The sequence below is a fragment of the Capricornis sumatraensis genome, chromosome 4, assembly GCF_032405125.1.
Source record: "Capricornis sumatraensis isolate serow.1 chromosome 4, serow.2, whole genome shotgun sequence".
Lineage (NCBI taxonomy): Eukaryota > Metazoa > Chordata > Mammalia > Artiodactyla > Bovidae > Capricornis > Capricornis sumatraensis.
The window spans coordinates 152,999,698-153,011,844 of NC_091072.1; the positions used below are offsets into that span (position 1 = coordinate 152,999,698).

At 43.3% G+C, this 12,147-nt stretch overlaps 1 protein-coding gene and 1 non-coding gene across 2 annotated transcripts in view; both read left to right on the forward strand.

Moving 5' to 3' along the window:
- The window catches only part of CECR2 (CECR2 histone acetyl-lysine reader), a 122,436-nt gene that overhangs the window by 21,821 nt on the left and 88,468 nt on the right, over nt 1-12,147 (forward strand). The window lies entirely within an intron of this gene.
- Nucleotides 112-215, forward strand: LOC138079371 (U6 spliceosomal RNA). The gene has a single exon (XR_011144853.1). It is a non-coding gene; the product is annotated as a U6 spliceosomal RNA (small nuclear RNA).

Sequence of the window (12,147 nt, forward strand, 5' to 3'; positions counted from 1 at the left end):
AGGTTGTTGATATTTCTTCTGGCAATTTTGACTCCAGCTTGCGCAGCCTTGAATCCAGCCTGGCATTTCTTAGGATGTGCTCTGCATATAAGTCAAATGAACAGGGTGATAGTTGATTCGGCAGTACACATACTAAAATTGGAAGAATATACAGAAAATTAGCATGGCCCCTGTGCAAGGATGAAACGCAGATTTGTGAAGCAGTCCATACTTTTGCTCGATGACAACCTAGAGGGTGGGATGGGGGAGGGAGGTGGGGGGCACATGGGTAAACCTATGGCTAATTCATGTTAGTGTTTGGTAGAACCAGTGCAATACTGTAACACAGTTACTTTCAATTAAAAATAAAAATTAAATGAATAAATATTTAAAACAAAAAATAAGCAGGGTGACAGTACATAGCCTTAACATACTCCTTTCCCAATTTTGAACCATTGTTCCATATCTGATTCTGACTGTTGCTTCTTGACCTGTGTACAGGTTTCTCAGGAATAGGGTAAGGCGGTCCGGTATTCCCATCTCTTTAAGAGTTTTCCGCAGTTTGTTGTGATCCATATCACAGCAAGGCTTTAGCATAGTCATGAAGCAGATATTTTTTGGATTGCTGCAAACTTTTCCCCCAAGCCGCAAGTAGGACTGCTGCTTCTGTGGCCTTCTTTTCGTGCAAACATTGGTTGTGTGTGTGCCTGCATGCTCAGTCGTGTCCGACTCTTTGCGACCCCATGGAATGTAGCCCGCCAGGCTCCTCTGTCCATGGGATTTCCCAGGCAAGAATACTGGAGTGGGTTGCCATTTCCTTCTGCAGGGCATCTTCCCAACCCAGGGATCAAACCCACGTTTCTTGTGGGTCTCCTGCATTGCCAAGCGATTTCTTTACTACTATGCCACCTAGGAAGCTGTTTACTGTTAGTGATATTTATTTTGATCACTTGGGTAGGGAAATTTATCTTTTAGATTGAGAAGAAGAGAAACCTACTAATATCCCTCAGTCAGCTTACCCTTGAGGGGAGGAGAGCTCTGTACACTGACAGGTGCCAGAAAGTAAAGTAAAAGACTTGGTCGCTGCCTGCAAAATCTGAGAGAGAAAGGGAGATATTATAGAGGTCGCTGTTCAAACAGACTGTTGTAGTACAGTATTTGTAAAATGGAAGTGTGCAAAATACAGCAGAACTAGTAGCTTTACAAAAAAAATAGCTGAGCCTGTTGGGGAATGGGTGTAGGAGAATTGGGACGGATTCACAGCTTTCTCAGCCTGGAAGGCTGGGTAGAGAATTAACAGGCGCATAGGCACAGAGAGAGAGCCACTTAGTAGGATGGCGGGCCATGTGGAAGGGAGGAAGAGACCCTGCCGGAGAGGGCATGGCACTGTGGGGCCATCTGCAAGGTGGAGGGGGGTACAGGAGATGAGGCTCGGTTAGTGCTGAGGTGATGGTTAGATAGGAAGGTTATTTGATTTTATTCTGAAAGTCGGGGTTTTCAAACTTTTAAAGCTGTGAATCACTTTGTTAAAAGGAAATTTTATGCAGGAATTCAGTATATAAAACAGATAAAAATAGAGCGCTGTTTGAAAAATTGCCATAGGTGATGAGCTATTCTAGTTTGAGCAGGAGAGAATGTTGTGATTTATAATGTTTAAAGCAGGATGGCATATAGTCAGTGTGCAGAAAATATTTGTTGGCTAAATGGAAAGTAGAGTTTAGTTCCCTCTTAGTACAGAGGCAGCAGGTTGGAACTAGAAAGGCAGCCACCAGGCTGTGCCAGTTGCCTCGGTGAGAGCTGCCGACCCGAGCTGGAGATTGAATGGGGCTGCGGGTGAGGGTCGGACACAGAGTTGGTCGGACAGTGGCTTGAAGCGACTAGTACCATGGTCCCAGTTCCATCCCCAGGGGTGTGTCATCCCCAGAGTGTTCTGGGAATCTGTGGAGGCCTTTTGGTGCCAGAGGTCAGAGGCAGCACTGGCTGAGAGAGGATGGGCGTGGGGTTGCTGGATGTCACACATCCATCCTGAGGTCTTTCATGCAGGTAGAGGAAAAACTGGGACTTAAATCCAAACTCACGGTTTCACCTGTCAACACAAGGTAGTTTTTGCAGTGTTAAAACATGTACCAAGATTTTTAGTAGTGCCGCTGTTCAGAACCAAGGGAAGATCATACTGTTTTGTTTGAAATGTTGATGAGAGGTTTTCACCGTTTGGGAATATCCTGTATCGTATCTTACTCATCACTGATCATAGTTAATTGGTTACACCTCAGCTCGGTGTTGGTCTGTGTTTTTATTTTGGGTTCTGTTTTAACATATATGACTGCCGTGTCTTCTAGTGAGTCCATGCTTAAGCATTTACGTTTTGGAATGCTTTTTATTATGTATTTAATTTTTGTCTTCTCTTGATTATAGTTGGGGTCATATATCAATTATGTTTATGGTTGTAAATTATATTTATGGTTGTAAGAAGGCATCATTATCTGTGAATTTCACCGCAGGACAGTGTGGGGGCTGTAAAGCTCAGTGCTGTGAGGAGGGGCTGTGGACCTGATGGGGGAGGACTCCCATCCTGTGAGTCCTCGGACTCTGGCCTGGGGGCCGCCCAGATGCAGTCACTCTTCATTGAGATGAGGAGGATTGCGACCGGGGTGAAGGTGTAAATGCGGGGCGCGCTGAGGCTGGGCTTACACACAGCCTCAAGTTAGGAACGTGTGTCAGAAATTGTGAACTGGGATTTGGAGTTGAGGAGGAAAAATAACAGCATTTCTGGAGAGGGAGGTGCTTCACGCCGGCTGTGGAGCCAGCCGGGCTCACTCCCCTGGCCGTGCTCTGCACCTGTGGGGCACTGCGCTGTGACGGTGACCGCTGTCACAGCCAGCGTTCTCATTTCTAAAAGGGGGGATTACATACTTACCCATTGAATTAATACGGGAATTAGGTGCCTTAAAACATGTCAAATACCTGAGTAATGCCAACTTAAAAGTTGTATTCAAATTAGCTATTCACCAGAAATTCAGTAAATGCCAAGAATTTTGAATAGATGTATGAATTCTATCATTTGGGCCTTATAAAACAGAATTTTTATGAGAAGACTGAGGGCTAGGGAGATTTCCTGTAGACTCAGGAGTCAGATTGTACCGGAAGTAAAAGTCTGAATTGGCTAGGATAGAATCGCATGCTGCCAGACCTTCCCTTCCATCTGTGGACCTCGGACCAGCAGCAGCAGCATCGCTTGGGAGCTTGTTAGAAATGCAGACTCTTAGGCCTCACTCTGAGATTACTGTTTCAGACTTTGCATTTAAGTGAAGTTTCCAGGTGATTCCTGTGCATATGAAACCATGAGAAGCATTGGGCTGGGAGGTGTGAGCTGGTCTGGTTCAGCAGGGGCGGGGAACAGGGAGGAAGGCCTTGCTTGGGGAAGGTGCTAGGCGGCCAGGCTGCTGGAGCCTGGCCTCACTCCAGGTTTTAGCTTTAGCAGGTCTCTTCCATTCTCTGGACCTCAGCTTTCTCATCTGTAGGTGAGGCGAGTTGTCTTCCGCTCTGATATTTCCGGGTTTTCTCCTGGGAAGACACTGGTGCATGGTGTTTAGGATTTGGATGGTGTGGGAGGTGAGTGGAAATTTGGGTGGAGCATCGGGAGTGTGCTTAGGCATGAGTACACCATGAATGGAAATGGTGGATTTTACTAAAGTAAATATATTTAGTCATCCTTTCTGAATTTTGTTCAGAAATCTTTAAGATTTAAGAGACACGTTCTTTAAGCATATCTTCAAATGTAAAGCTGGCAAGCTGACGCTTCTGTGATGATCATTTTTTCTTTATTTGGCTTATTCTCAAGTGAACATATCATAGTTGGATATATTTTATATTAAATTCTAAAATAGTATTATTTTAAAAATCTAGAAATCACATTTGGCTTCCACGTTTTGTCTGAGCTTTCTCGTTTTTCTTCAGACTTTCTGAGGACCTTGACAGTATCTACTACCTGGTACCTGCAGGGATCATGTCTAGAATAAACGGAATTCCCTGGTAGCTCAGTTGGTAAAGAGTCTGCCTGCTGGGCAGGAGACCTTCGTTCAGTCTCTGGGTGGGGAAGATCCCCCGGAGAAAGAAATGGCAACCCACTCCATTATTCTTGCCTGGGAAACCCCATGGACAGAGGAGCCTGGCGGGCTACCTCCACGGGACCATGAGAGTCGGATACGACTTACCAGCTAAACCACCACCAGGTATTAGATAATGTTTTGTGTTTGATTTATAAATTTTTCTTAAAAATATTTTAACTTCCTTGAAGTTGAAAAATCTAGGTCTTTGCCCCTTGAGTGTAGTTGCAGTGTAATCTTCAGGAATATCTTCAATTTTTATCCCAAACTCAGGTTGCCTCACTGAGGAAAAGAGGTTTGTAATACACAAACCGAGAAAAAAAAGGTATGAGGGAAGTGGAGAGCTCAGAAACATGCAGCCACGAGGTGTTCTGGAGTAGGTGGTAGTGATCTCCGTGGATGGGGCTGTTAAGGAGTGGTGCTGAGATCGAGGAAGCCAGAGCTCACTACCTCCCAGCCCCTAGGGGAGGCGCTTTGCAGTGTCCTGCTTCCTGCAGAGCACTTCGTTTTAAATTTTAAATCTTTATTGTAAACAAGGGCTGCATTTTGAGTCCTGTGCTCACTGCCGTCTGCTTTTCTCCCAGGTTTGGGAACATGAGGAAAGCCAGCAAGCCTGGGAAGGCCAGAGAGAGGGGAGAGGTTGTTCTGAAGGGGGTGGGGACTCTCTTAAGTAACTGGCTGCATGTCTGTGTAATTATAATATCATCTATCTTTGTACAGTTGGTTGAGGGGACCCCAAGAGAGCCTTGTCCTTGCAATGAGCAGGCTCTCCTCTCTAGCTGCCGAGCGAGCTTCTCATTGTAGCAGCCTCTCTTGGCTGAGCACGGGCTCTGGGGCGCATGGGCTTCGGTAGTTGTGGCACAAGGCCTCAGTAATTGCGGTGCACAGGCTTAGTTGCTCCGTGGCGGGTGGATTCTTCTCAGACCAAGGGTCAAACCCGTGTCTCCTGGATTGGCAGGTGGATTCTTCATCACTAAGCCACAAGGGAAGCCCCGAACCCTTTATAGTGTAGAATCATTGTAGATTTACCGAAGTTATTGTCACAGTACCGAGAGTTCATGTATTACCCTGTTAGCAAACTTTTTCTGTAGAGGGCCAGATAGTAAGTATTTTAGGCTTTGTGGACAGATTGTCTTTTCTCGGAATTGCTTAGTTCTGCCAGTGTAAGGCAAAAGCGGCCATAGCTGGACAGTAAGTAAATGAATGGGTATGGCTATGTTCCAGTAGATATTTGTTTTTTTTTTTTTTTCCCCCTTTGGTATGCCATGTGGCTTGCGAAATCTTAATTCCCCAACCAGGGACAGAACTCAGGCCCTGGCAGTGAAAGCGCCAAGTCCTAGCCACTGGACCACGGGTGAACTTCCTCAATAAAACTTGATAAGAGCAGGTGGCTGGTTGGATTTTGGTCAGTGGACATTAGTTTTCTGACTCCTGCTCAATACCCTTTACCCAGCCTTCCTGATGTTTAATCTTACACAACCAGGGTACGTTTGTCAAAACGAAGATACTTTGGTACAGTGCTGCTAACTAAACTCAGACTTTATTTGAATACGTGTCCATCTTTGATTCGGTTTTCAATCTTGCCTTCAGCTTTATGTTTGCTTGACAACATGTCTCCTCAGCCTGTTACTGTCAGCTGGAGACTCTGGATGCTCATTTTGCTCTGTGAGCTTTGTTGCCCAAGTCGTCCTAGCTTTGGCCTTTGTGGTTCTTTCAGGTAAGCATGTGTCTTTTGGATAAGTCCTCAATTTTTCTTTTTAACCCTGTTTGTCTCTTTGGCTGCACAGCATTTGGGATTATAGTCCCCCAACCAGGGACTGAAGCTGTGCCCCCGGCAGTAGAACTGCAAAGTGTTAACCGTTGCATCTCCAGGGAAGTCCCTTGAATACTCTCTGGCTGAGTTATTCTGCTATAAGGATATACTCCTCTTCTCTCTTGATCTTTTTGTGAGGTGGTGGATGTTTGGATTGTTTCCACCATTTGTTTGGTATGAATAATAACTGTGTGTGTTTGGTAATGGGTATTTTTGTGAGCATGTGTTTTCTTTTCTCCTGGCTGGGTACCTAGGAGTGGAATTGGAGTTGTGTTTGACTTTATCATAAACCCCCAAACTTATCACCGCAGTGGCTGCACGAGCACCAGTGTTTCCCATCATCGTGATTACTCAGCATTGTCTGTGTGGTTATGACGTCTAGTGGGTGTGGAGTGCTGCCTCCCTCATGGTAATGATAGTCAGCCCCTTTTCATGTGTTTATTAGTGATTCACATATTGTTGATGAAATTGCTATTAGGACATTTCGGTTATTTTAAAAATTAGTCTATTAGGTGTATGTGTTCTGGATAGAAGTCCTTTGTCAGAATTATTATTTTATGTATCTTTTCTTTCAGTATGTGAGTTGTCTTTTCTTTCATTCTATGAATTTTCTTTTTTTTAGCCTATGAGTTGTCTTTTCTAATTAATAAATTAGAATTTTCAAATTCTAATTTATCAATTTTTTCTTTTATGGTTGTGCTTTTTTTATCATCATATCTAAGACATTTTTTCCTTGCCCAGGGTCACAAGGGTTTTCTCTTACATTTTCTTTTCCGGGGGGTGGGCGCACCTCGAGGCATGTGGAACTTCCCTGCCACACACCCTCTGTGGCAGAAGTGTGGAGTCTTAACCACTGGACCACTGGGGAAGCTGTTCTTAATATTTTCTTTAAGTTTTACTGTTAAAAAACTATCTCTGTGCTACTTTTGATGTGCTGGGTCTTTGTTGCTGCGTGGGCCCTGCTCTAGTTTCGGCGAGCGGGGGCCGCGCTCTGGCTGCAGCGCGCCGGCTTCTCTCGTTGCTGAGTGTGGGCTCGAGGGCTCGCAGGCTTCACAGGTGCGGGCCCCAGGCTCCAGGGTCAGCGGTTGTGGCGCACAGCCCTGTTGCTCTGCAGCATGTGGGATCCTCCCGAACCAGGAATCAAACCCGTGTCTCCCTCATTGGGAGGTGGATTTTTTTTTTTTTTTTTTTAACCACAGAGCCACAAGGGAAACCCTGTTTTGGATTTTATATTTAGATTTATGATCCATTTTGAATTGATTTTTGCTTATGATGTGAGGCATTAATCACAACTCTTGTTCTGTTTTGTGTATGTTTTAGCACCGTTTGTTGAAAGGACGTCCTTTATTCATTGAATTGCCTTTGTCCTTTTATAAAGAATCAGTTGCTTACATCTGTGTGGGCTCACTTCTGGACCATTATCCTGTTTCATTATTGAACTTGTCTGTTTTTAGGCTAATACCACACTGTCTTGATCACTATAATTTCGTCATAATTCTTAAAGGTAAATAATGTTAGTGATACTCACTCTGCCTATTCTATGTTCTTTGTACTTCCATATGGATTTTAGAATTATGTTGAGATTTCGAATGGGATTGTGAGGAATATACAGATCTTGTGGGAAATTGACCTTTTAATAGTATTTAGTCTTTTTTGTTTAGATTTTATTTAGTTTCTCACAGAAAAATTTCATGTTTTTCAGTTTGGGTCCTACCTTTTGTTGGATTTTTTCCTGAAGCATTTTATACTTGTTTCCTATGCTGTTGTATGTTTTTAAAATTTTTAATCATTAAAAAAATTGTTTTTTACTGTGCTTCGCAGCCTGTGGGATCTTAGTTCCCCAACCAGGGCTCCGCAGTGCCACCCCTGTAGTGAAGTGTGGAGTCTTAACCACTGGACTGCCAGGGCAGTCCATGCTGTCGTACATTTTCAAAAGATTCCAGTTGTTTTTTGCTAGTTTATAGGCATGCAGTTGAGGTTTATATATTGATCTTATATCCTGTAATTATCCTAAATTCACTTTTTTAGCAATATTTTTGTAGATTCCATTGGGTTTTCAACAGATGATGTGATGATGTCTGTAAATAAGACAGTTTTGCTTGTTTCTGATCTGGGTACCTTTTATTTTTCTTGCCTTATTGCTCGGTCTAGAACTTCCCATAAAACGTCAAATAGAAGCAACCAGAGCAGTCATGCTTGTCTTGTTCTTCATCTGAGGGAAAAGCATTCAGGCTTATCACCCTTTTATTTTTATTTTTTTCCTAAAGTTATTTAGAAGTATGTTAATTTAGTTTCAAATACTTGGGAATCTGTCAGAGAGTTTTCTATTATTGATTTCTAACTTAATTCTATTTTGGTCAGACAAGTAGAGTTGGCATTTTTTTTTTAACTTCTCATATTCATAATTTTAATGCAAAATTAAACTGAAGAAAAAAGATTTACAGTGAATATGAAAACATGCACATGTTCTTAATAAATAAGAAGACATTATGACAGTAAGAGCGAATGTGATAGTTGAGAAAGCCCAGAACATGTAGAGAAGCAGCTCACTGAAAGAAGTAACCAGTAGCCAGCATGCATGTGGGGATATGTTTGTCTTTGCTAGTGGGGTTGTCTGTTGCTTTTGTCTATTATTTCCTTTTGGGGATACATGCCTCCTCCTACTCCACAGGTTCTTGCCTCAAGTTGGCATCCTTTAAAGCTGTATTGTGGTCCATAACGTGGGCTTGCTAGTTATTTAATGTGTACTTGAAAAGAATGTGTGGTCTGCTGTCGTTGGCTGGAGTTTCCTTAAAATGTCAGTTCAGGAGCTTGGGTACCTTTAAACACAAAAAGAGTGAAATATGACATAGATTCTTTTCTCTTTCCCCAAATTCGTAATGTGAGTCCTTAGATCCTGCCATCTCTTTCTACTAGCTGAGGAGAACAGTCTCCTGATTAGAATGACAGCTCTGAGCTGGAAGGCCTTATTTCATTAGTGCACTAACCAGCCACAGAGATTAGCTTATGGGCTACTTAATAATTAAATGAAGTTGGTTGTAATTCTTTGAGCATACACAGAACTTAGTAGGTTAACCCTTTATTGCCCAGTATTCCTGAGATGTTCATGTATGAATACAGAGGAACCTAAAATCCTGGAAAACTATGAGAAAAGATGTTTCAGTTAATTTCAAGGGACGATCTTATTTAACAGGCATATTAAATAAAAACAAAATTACAGATTTGGAAACTAGTTTTCCAACTTGAATATTCCTTTATTAACTGATCTTGGAGTCTTAACGGAAGAACTTCTATACCAGCACTTCTGTTGGCTAGCCAGTTTTACTCTTTGAGGAGGTTTCACTAAAGCATTTCCTTGGTTATTTCATAGCCTTGAAGCAGCCTTGTAAGACACAGAGGAAGGTTAGTGGAAGAGAAGGCTGCACTAGATGATAGATCACTGGTGGTGAACCAAGGAGGGACTAGAATTCCAGAGATGAGAGACCTTGGGTAAGGTGATGGGCCTCTGGTGGTTGAGGAAATTCAGATGCAGAAAAGTTGGTGGTTGTCTGACAGCAGGGTGCCATGCCCCTCAAAGGGGCTTTGACAGTCTTGAGACATTTTTAGTTGCCACAAGTTGGGACAGGGGGCCCGCTAGTATCCAGTGGTTAGAAGGCCAGGAAATTGCCAAGTATCCACAGTCCCCAGAACAGAACAGTGCTCTGGGCCAAAATGTCAATACTGCTGAATTTAAGAACGGTCTGTGTTCAGTTTATCTTGAGTTTTGATCAGAACCTGGATCCAAAACTGCTTCCAGTGATGTACATACTCGCCATCAGCTGCTCTTATTTTTCATTCTTTTCAACTTCCTTTTTAAAAGATTTGAAGTAAAATCCGCATAACATAAAGTTAACCATTAACCACTTTAAAGTGTATAATCCAGTGGCATTTAGTAAATTCAGTATGTTGTGCAACTGCTATCTCTTTGTAGTTCCAGGATATATCCATCACTCCACAAGGAGACCTCATACCCTTTAGAGAACTCTCCATTTCCTGCCCCAGCTCTGGCCACCACTAATCTGCTTCTGTGTGTGAGGAGTCTTTTTCTTTCTTTTTTAAATGTCTCTGTGGATTCTAAATTCTTTTTATAAGGTTTTTTAGAAATAAACAGGATGAGAAGTCAGGAGCATGGACATGACATCTGGGGTCCCCATTCTTTTCTGTCAGTGATGGGGGGAAATCATTCATCTGACCTTTTCCCTTTATTTGTGTGGCTGCTGGCCCAGTAGCCAGAATATTTTTCTGCTTTACATGAGTCTGAAATTCTAGCCCACAGTCTGTTTGCTCAGAGTTTTTAAGGATGTCTGTGAAAGTCGCTCAGTCGTGTCTGACTCTTTGTGACCCCATGGACTATACAGTCCATGGAATTCTCCAGGCCAGAATACTGGCGTGGGTAGCCCTTCCCTTCTCCAGGGGATCTTCCCGACTCAGGGATTGAACCCAAGTCTCCCACATTTCAGGCAGATTCTTTACCAGCTGAGCCACCAGGGAAGTCCTTGGACGTCTATAACAGAATTTAATTTCTCACTGATTCTTTCTTACCCGGTATGCTTCTGAGCCACTTCCGCAGGTACTGAACTAAATGTCCTTACACTGATGTGCTTGAAATTAGGAACTGAAGTGATTAGGGAGGTAAATTCATCCCATTACTAAACATAAATGTGTTTGGAATCATTTAGCACCTAACTTGTATTGCTTTGTAATTAAAAACAAAAACAAGTATATTCCTATGTTTTCATTCCTGCTTAAAACCCTGCAGTGGCTGCTTCTTGGGTTTAGAGTAAACTTGGAATTCCTTACCATTGTGTAATAGGGTCTCCACAGGCTCTGCTTCCACTCCTGGCCTGTTGCTTCCTCTCCCTGGCTCTTGATGTGGGCACAGGAGCCCTTTTTTCTCATGAAGGATCCCAGCTCCTTGAGGCCTCTGCACCAGCAGTTGCCTCTCTCTGGAGGGCATAGGGAGACATGCCTTGTGCTGGTTTTCAAATCTTAGCTCACATGTCATCTCACATGTGAAACCTGCACTGATTTCCTGTCTGTCTATGGCTTGTTGTAAAAATTTCGAGTGAGTACTGTGGAGAGAATAATACAGCAGATTCCCATTACACACGCTTTTGTTCACGGTCAGCCAGTTTAGAGCAGCGCTGCCGCTCTTCCTGCCTGTCGCTCTCTGTCATACTGCTCTCCTCAGTTTTCTTTTCCTGCAGTTGGCGTTTTTTTGTGTACACCCAGGACTGCGAGTTTTTTGAGCAGTAATCTTGTCTGTCCTATTTACTCTTGCCTGGAACATGTTCTTTGTCTGTGTACATAGTAGGTGCTCAGTAAATATTTACTGAATGAATGAATGAAATGAAATAAACTTCCTCAAATCGGAGACTGTGCCTAGTGCCTATTTGTTTTCGTAACTGTGCCTGATACAGAGCTGCTGCACACACAGGTTCCTCCTCTCCTCTCCTGACAGTAGATTTGTGGATGTAGTGACCCACGTGCGGGGCTTCTGTGACGGGAGGAAGGCGAGTATACTCTGCATTTGCTTTCAGATTGCTCTGCTTGTATAGTAAGACTGGAGATTTTTTCCTGTTGCCATCTTCACTTGGTATTTAGTCTCACTTGTTGTCTGCTCATGGGTAGACTTGTAACTCCTACTAGAAGCCCACATTTATCTTTCCTTCCCTGATTGGTTGTTTCTAGAACTCTGGAAGGTAAGATCATGTAGGTTCAACTCCCATTTTACAGATGAGGACTTTGCCCAGAGTCGCACAGTAAGGTGGTGGGTTCGGTTGGGGTTGGAAATGAGAGCCAGGCCTAGCAGTTAAGAATACTTTATGATTTTCTCTCTGTTGCGTGTTTCTGAGTTCTGTGTTATTAGTTGGACTCTGTAAGTTGTATTAGTTCCTTGTGATCAGGGGCTATGTACTCTGAGTACCTGCTGTAGCTTTTAACACCAAGCATAGACTAATGGTTTTGGACTAGGAGGCTAATGTAAGAGCATTGCTTTATTTGAGAATTAATTTAGTGTTGTACCGCTGTTTCTCCCTGCTTTATGGGAAGAGACTCTTGGAGGACAGAGATTGCTTGCTTATGCATAGGGTACATACAGGAACTGAGAATGGGGCGGGTGAGACGGGGAGGGTTAACAGAAGGCCACAGGCGGAGGCTTTGCTCTTTGGAGCGAGTCCATCACTTCCTGCTGTCCAGTCCGGTGTGAAA